Below are 8,881 nucleotides of genomic sequence, written 5' to 3'. Positions count from 1 at the left end.
GCACCGGGCGCGGCGCCGAAGCGCGCTGCCGGAAGCACCGCCGCCAATGCCACCACTGGCCCACATCACCAATATGGCGCCCGCCGCCCGTCGAACGCCACCATCGCCGGCCTGCTCCAGGGCGCCGCCGCGCCGCCATGCCCGGCATCGAGCGCCGTGCCCAGCCGGGAGATCTAGCCCGCGCCATACCCCACGAGCGGGGGACGAAGGAGCACCGTCGCCGCAGACGATGCCTGGGCTTCGCCTGGCCACGCCCCTTGGCGGCGACGAGGGTGGAGGAGGGAGGAAGAGGGGGGTGCAGCGGCGGTGATAGGGAAACCTCGCCGACGCCTCGCGGGTGGCATCAGGGGAGGGAGGGAGGTCCAGGTCCCGCTCTAGAACTTTTTACGACCCTATCTTTGGGACGTTGAAATTCTGGGCACTGGCAATTTAATACACATGCCAGTAACTTCTATAAATAATTGTTTGGTCCAGCCATCGGAAATCAATTTCATATTGACCCTGATACTTGGAGGACCGATGACAAGCTTAACCTTGACGACAAATGCTGATTAACTCACGAGTTTACTAAAAACGAAAGGACGATTTGTTTGCCATGGATGTTAATAAGGTTCCTGGGCCCCTCAACATCCTTGTAGAATGTTATCAATGTTGTAAGGATACTGTCAAGCATGAAATCATGCAGTTGTTTGGTACTTTTCATAAATGTACTTTGGATGTCCAACATCCGAGTTACAGGGTTATTAAGCTCCTACCCATTGTCTCTGGTCTTGACCATATGCAACAATTTTGGCCTATTTGCCTCCTTGGGGGTCCCTACAACCTCAACACCAAAGTAATGGACCGAAGAGTAGAGAAATATGCTGAGAAACTCATTAGCCCCACCCAAAATGCCTTTGTTAAAGGCAGAAATATTATGGACAGGGTGTTGTCTCTTCATGAGTTACTTAATTATACTCATGTCAAGAAGAGAGTTCGGGTAGTGATTAAACTTGATTTTGAGAAAGTCGTATGACAAGGACAATTGGGACGTCCTATTGGAATGCCATAAGTTGAGAGGGTTCAATACTACCTTGTGTGGTTGGGTTAAACAAGTCTTGTACAACTACATGGTTAGTATCAAGCTTAACAACTGTGAGGGCCTTTATTTTCAAAGTTCCAAAGGGCTGCACCCGGGGGACCATCTATCACCTTTTCTGTATATTCTTACAGCTTTCATGGCTCTCCACCATGCATTGGCACCTCTCGACCCTCGCGGCTGTCGTAACGAACCCCATCTCCTCCAACACCGTTGCCGACTTCGCAAGCTCTTCTCCAAATCTGTCAAAAGGTATTTTTCACATCCATAATATACCACTACTGTACAGAATTGTAACGTGTTCGTGAAATGCCATATAGAGGAGTTAGATCTTAGGTGTTCTTAGATGTACCTGTTACAAACATGTGGTTTGGTGTCATTCGATGTACAAATCAGATGGTTGTGTTTGATTTGCAGGACTTAATATGAGTGCCAATGTTTTGACGAAACAATGAGTCATTTCCATTTCGCAAATTCCTGATACTCAATACGCCATACTTTTAGCAAAGCTCATGCCGAAATTTTCGGTGGAGGTATTGTATTTTATGTTTTTTCATAATTGTTGTTTACAAGCGTTATTTGTGGAGTTCGATTGCACAGCCACAAATTTGTGTGTTGATTTGCAGTACTTAATATGAGTGTCACTATTTTGACCAAATATCGATTCGTTTCCATTTTCGAAATTTACCAAAAAATCTGCTAGGTAACCACCGTTTGGGCCCTGGTGGTTACAAAGCTACTATACCGAAGTGGGAGAAGGAGGCCGCGGACTTTATAGCCGCAGGTAAACCGCCTCCGTTCTTGGAAAATTGCGATCCTGCTCATGACTTCTGTTTTCTATGGGCCCGTGCAGTGCAAGACACAGACAGTAAGGAGTTGGTCCTCCCGACGCAGAAACTTTGCTCGACAGAGGAGAACTTGGTAACATCAATCACCACTAATAATTTAGTCCCCACAACTTATTTTTACGTACTTTAATAATCGTTTACCAAAACACATGTATTTTTTGTGGAGAAAAATAAAGTAGGAATTTGGACCTCGCCCTCATGAATCTCCCTACAGCAATAGGTATGATGACCCTCTTACCCGGACAATGAACGAGGGTTTTGGGCCTAACAGGAAGACCAAGACTAGGCATGTATTGGGCATGGGTAAGATGTGGTAGGACGACGCCTACCCTAAAACCAAAGAACTAAAAAATTACAGAAGGAAGTACATAATCAAAACTAAGTTAGATGCGGTAATAGACGCAACACTCAAGAAGAGGTTAGCAGAAATGTTTCCGCACAACATGCCAAGTCCTACCCTGCAGCATACACCTAGGATCACCTAACAGCCACGAGCATCCCACTTTATTCCATGTTGACCGCAAGCCAACGTCGGTGGGGTAAAGACAAGGTTGCCAAGGGGCAAATTACCCCATTTACCAATGGTAGCAGAATGATGCACAGGGTCATCCCGGCACTTGACATGACGAGGGTGCAGATGTAGGAGGTAGTGACGGGCCTTGAATATTGGTCGTTGCCACATCCCCCTGAAGAGGGCATCACAATGTTAGGGCAAGTGACCCAGAGCCACCTGCTTAACTGGCCGATAAATGATATAGAGGAGGTTCCCCACAGATATGCCAACATCAGAGACGTAGTGCCAGATATTCCGCATTCAGGGGAGAAGAATGCACGTGACAGTTGCGGATCATCGGCACACAAACCACCTATGCATGTTGTCATCCACAAAGGGCGGAAAAAGAATATGTATAAGCCTGGGGAACTGCTTCTACCGGATTCTCTCGATTGATCTTCAAGTTCTACACACCCATGTTGTAGATAAATGAAAAGAAGGCCAACATGGATACTCGGTCAAGGTCATAGAAGGTTATAGTTTTGTCTAGGAGTTTCCGGCAGACATCATTGATCTGGCCTTTAATGAGGTCATCCATGCAAATATCTTCTCCGTCAGTGCAGTCTCCTCAGAGTTAATGCGGCTTTAGGTACTTCATTGAGCTACAAATGCCCTACTCCTGCATAGTAAAGTTACCTGATCCTTTTTACATGCATTGCAACAACCTGGAAGCCGCAGAAGGCCAGGAGGTCATCTCAGACTACTTGTTCCCGTTCTTTATCGTCAATCATCCACATACGGACACCTCTAGTGCCATACTACAACAAGTAAGTCGTCACTCATTTATTTTGAAACATATAAATGGCCTTGTGGTTTGATCTCATCAATGCTAATTTCTTCATTTTTTTTGCGCAGCGACCGACATTGGATCGTAATCGCACTATTGCCGATGCAGGGCTTGACTTATTTCATCGATTCAAAAAGACAACCTAAAAACCAACGGACCAGATTGAAGAAGGTTCTAAATGATGCTCTCACCAAGTGTAAAAACTTCAGAGAGACGATAACAGAACATTCAAAATTCAAGTTCTTCACTAGCGCTTGTTGCTATCAAGAACAAAATGTGAAAACCTCTCATAGGTCTGGCTACTATGCCATGGCTATCATGGACCACATTTTGAAGAAAAGCAAATATTTGATAGTGATAGCCAGATCATCAAGTGGTCTGAAGAGATGGAGAGGGACATGGACATAGAAAAACTATTAGCAGAGTATGGGGGCCTCCTAAAGATGTTGGCCAAAATCATCAACAAAGAGGTTGTAAATGAGGATCGGAAATTCCACTGCCAGTTAGAGCGAGATGAAGAACGACTTCATCGAGTCGAAGACATATTACGGTAATCGATTACGAGCGATACACTGCTTCAGAACATCTTGATTCGTTGTTCATTATATGAGTTAAGACACGCATATTTATTTGTTGCCCTACACTTCTTATACTATATGTTTGCATCATTAATACTCCTAATTATTGTATCACCATTGTAATACGATTGTTTGATCCCAGTGGAATAATCGAGTGCAAAATACTGCTTTAGCACCATTAAAATGATGCCACGACAGCAATTACTCTATATAACAACATCACTACCAGTCTACCAGTGGCGGGCGGCAAAGGTGCCTAGCACTACTAATACGCACAACAGTGGCGAGCAGAGACAAAGCAGTGGCGGGTACATACAAACAAATAACTCGGTAGTTATTATAGTTGTGCCGGGCGATAACGCATACGCGCCACTACAACACTGTGCCATAACAAAGCTGTGGCGGGAGGTCAGTGCCGAGCAGCCTGACCCGTCACCACTAGGCTTTTTGCACCAACCACTGCTGGGCATTCATGCCGTGGTGATGGTTTAATAAATTTGACATCAATTGACTTTTGATTTTCTACAATTGTTAGGCCTCAGCTGCGGCAGTACTCTGCTCTTTTCTCTTCATAGAAAATGGTTGGAAGGCATTTGGTTTCGATCAAAGCAAATGGAGAGTGGGCGTTGGGCACTTTCCCTCTAAGAAACTTTCTTTGGCACAAACTCAACACCACAAATTACCAGGATGCACTAACAGTAAGGAGCCACTTCATATCTTCCGTACTGCTCACATGCCGTGAGATTACTTGCAAAGTGGGTAGGTGCACCGTCGCCAGAAAAAATAGTAAGTGTGTCATAGGTGTCACCCTAGTATCCAACTGGCACTAGTAGAAAACAGGGCTATGGTCCACGCCGGGTCAGCCCATTAGTCCCGGTTCAGTCTAGAACCGGGACCAATGTGGGCATTGGTCCCGGTTCATGAGCCCAGGGGGCCGGTCGGGCCACGTGGGCCATTGGTCCCGGTTCATCTGGACCTTTTGGTCCCGATTTGTGGGATGAACCGGGACCAACGGGCCTCGCTCCTGGCCCACCACCATTGGTCCCGGTTGGTGGCTTGAACCGGGACCAAAGGCTCCCCTTTAGTCCCAGCTCATGTCACCAACCGGGACCAATGAGGTGCCTATATATACCCCCTCACGCAAGAGCAGAGCACAGTGCTCTGTTTTTTCTAGCCGAGGGGGAGAGGGCTTTGTGGTGCTCTAGCTCACCTCCTATGCACATGAGGTGTTCGATGGAATGCCCGAGCCACACTACTTAAGCTTTCTCCTCTCGAAGCTCGACCTCCAAGCTCCATTTTCCTCGAGATTTGTCTAGATTTAGCGGTCCGTCACGCCCCGTCCCCATCTTCACTCCATCGATCACCCGCGCCGATCTCATCACCGACACCACCGTGGTGAGCCTCTTGTTCTTATCTTCTTTTTGAAAGGAAAAATATTCTTACTTGTATGTTTAGATAGATACTTGTATCATTTTCTTACATTTATTATTGCATCTTATATAGTGCGATGGTTTTGGTATCCGCCCCCGTCGGTCCTCGTCCTGTCTATGATTCGGATGTGGTATGTATATTATCTTTATAACTATTGGTTCATTTATTGTTTATGAAAATTATGCCGACCAACGTGACATAGATTTTATTTATCTAGGATGTATGTGAATCGGAAATGCCAACCGACCCTATTGTCGAGAGGTTAAATTTAGTTGAAGAAGAAAACAATTTGTTGAAGGAAAAAATAAAAAAAATTGAGAAGGAGAAGATGATATTGGAGTTGCATGTTGCGGATGTCGTCGATGATCACAAGATCAAGATGGATGCAATGCGCTTGAAGATTAGAAAGATTAGAAAATATGCCATTCATACCGAGGCTTGGTATCATTATGCCGTTGGATCAATTGTTACCTTGGTTGCGATTATGATCGCATTTGTTTTCGCATTGAAATGTTTTACATAGTTTCAATGTATGGTTTAATTAATTAGATGCTCTGGAGAGCTATATGTTGTTAGATGAGAACTATGTATGCACTTTCGTTTTAATGTGATGATGAACTTCTATTAATTTGGACACTTAATTACATATAATGCACGCAGATGAACCGACAATGGATGTACGGTGACAGACACACCCGCGAGTACATTAAGGGCGTGCATGAGTTTCTCGATGCGGCTGAGGCAAACAAGCAGAATGGTTTTATGTGTTGTCCATGCATTGAATGTGGGAATACGAGGTCTTACTCTAACTGGAAAATCCTTCACTCCCACCTGCTTTACAAGGGTTTCATGCCACACTATAATGTTTGGACGAGGCACGGAGAAATAGGGGTTATGATGGAAGACGGCGAAGAAGAAGAGTACAATGACAACTATGTGCCCCCTGAATACGGTGATGCTGCAACGGGGGGAGCTGGTGAAGATCAAGAGGAACCAGACGATGTGCCCAATGATGCTGCAACGGGTGAAGCTGCTGAAGATCAAGAGGAACCAGACGATGTGCCCGATGATGATGATCTCCGCCGGTCATTGTCGATGCAAGGACGCAATGCATTAGTCAAAAGGAGAAGCTGAAGTTCGATCGCATGTTAGAGAATGCTGTGGCTGACAAAGGATTTGAGAAGCTACTGAAAATATTGAAGAAGAAGCTTCCAAAGGATAACGAATTGCCCGACAGTACATACGCAACAAAGAAGGTCGTATGCCCTCTAGGATTGGAGGTGGAGAAGATACATGCATGCCCTAATGACTGCATCCTCTACCGCGGTGCATACAAGGATCTAAACGCATGCCCGGTATGCGGTGCATTGCGGTATAAGATCAGACAAGATGACCCTCGTGATGTTGACGGCGAGCCCCCCAGGAAGAGGGTTCCTGCGAAGGTGATGTGGTATGCTCCTATAATACCACGGTTGAAACGTCTGTTCAAAAACGAAGAGCATGCCAAGTTGATGCGATGGAACAGTGAGAACCGAAAGAAAGATGGGAAGTTGAGAGCACCCGCTGACGGGTCGCAGTGGAGAAAAATCGAGAGAAAGTACTGGGATGAGTTTGCAAAGGACCCAAGGAATGTATGGTTTGCTTTAAGCGCGGTTGGCATTAATCCTTTTGGGGAGCAGAGCAGCAATCATAGCACCTGGCCCGTGACTCTATCTATGTACAACCTTCCTCCTTGGATGTGCATGAAGCGGAAGTTCATTATGATGCCAGTTCTTATCCAAGGCCCTAAGCAACCCGGCAACGACATTGATGTGTACCTAAGGCCATTAGTTGAAGAACTTTTACAGCTGTGGAATGAAAATGGTGTACGTATGTGGGATGAGCACAGACAGGAGGAATTTAACCTTAAGGCGTTGTTGTTCGTGACCATCAACGATTGGCCCGCTCTCAGTAACCTTTCAGGACAGACAAACAAAGGATACCACGCATGCATGCACTGTTTAGATGACACTGAAAGTATATACCTGAACAAATGCAGGAAGAATGTGTACCTGGGCCATCGTCGATTTCTTCCGACCAACCATCAATGTCGAAAGAAAGGCAAGCATTTCAAAGGCGAGGCAGATCACCGGAAGAAGCCCGCCATGCGCACCGGTGATCACGTGCTTGCTATGGTCAATGATTTACACTACGTAATCTTTGGGAAGGGTCCCGGTGGACTAGCTGTTCCGAATGACGCTGAGGGACACACACCCATGTGGAAGAAGAAATCTATATTTTGGGACCTACCCTACTGGAAAGACCTAGAGGTCCGCTCCTCAATCGACGTGATGCATGTGACGAAGAACCTTTGCGTGAACCTGCTAGGCTTCTTGGGCGTGTATGGGAAGACAAAAGATACACCCGAGAAACGGGAGGACCTGCAACGTTTGCACGAAAAAGACGGCATGCCTCCGAAGAAGTATAAAGGTCCTGCCAGCTACGCTCTTACGAAAGAAGAGAAAGAAATCTTCTTTGAATGCCTGCTCAGTATAAAGGTCACGACTGGCTTCTCGTCGAATATAAAGGGAATAATAAATATGCCAGAGAAAAAGTTTCTGAACTTAAAGTCTCATGACTGCCACGTGATTATGACGCAACTGCTTCCGGTTGCATTGAGGGGGCTTCTACCGGAAAACGTCCAATTAGCCATTGTGAAGCTATGTGCATTCCTCAATGCAATCTCTCAGAAGGTGATCGATCCAGAAATCGTACCAAGGCTAAGGAGTGATGTGGCGCAATGTCTTGTCAGTTTCGAGCTGGTGTTCCCACCATCCTTCTTCAATATCATGAGGCACGTCCTAGTTCATCTAGTCGACGAGATTGTCATCCTGGGGCCTGTATTTCTACACAATATGTTCCCCTTTGAGAGGTTCATGGGAGTCCTAAAGAAATATGTCCGTAATCGCGCTAGGCCTGAAGGAAGCATCTCCATGGGCCATCAAACAGAGGATGTTATCGGGTTTTGTGTTGACTTCATTCCTGGCCTTAACAAGATAGGTCTCCCTAAATCGCGGTATGAGGGGAGACTGACTGGAAAAGGCACTCTTGGAAGAGACTCAATAATATGCAGGGACGGATATTCTTGGTCTCAAGCACACTACACAGTTCTACAGAACTCTACCTTGGTGACCCCGTATGTCGATGAACACAAGAACAGTCTGCGCTCCAAACACCCGGAGTAGTGCGACGACTGGATTACATGTGAACACATCAGGACTTTCAGCAGTTGGTTGGAAACACGTCTCAGAGGTGACAACACTGTGTGTGATAAGTTGTACTTGTTGTCCAGGGGACCATCTTTGACTGTATTGACTTACAAAGGATACGAGATAAATGGGAATACATTTTACACGATCGCCCAAGATCAAAAGAGCACCAACCAAAACAGCGGTGTCCGCTTTGATGCAGCAACCGAGAGCGGAAAGGACACATATTATGGTTACATAGTGGACATATGGGAACTTGACTACGGACCTGATTTTAAGGTCCCTTTGTTTAAGTGCAAATGGGTCAATCTGTTAGGCAGCGGGGTACAGGTAGACCCACAGTACGGAATGACAACAG

Source organism: Triticum dicoccoides, chromosome 3A, assembly GCF_002162155.2.
Source record: "Triticum dicoccoides isolate Atlit2015 ecotype Zavitan chromosome 3A, WEW_v2.0, whole genome shotgun sequence".
Lineage (NCBI taxonomy): Eukaryota > Viridiplantae > Streptophyta > Magnoliopsida > Poales > Poaceae > Triticum > Triticum dicoccoides.
This window is presented reverse-complemented; position numbering follows the sequence as displayed.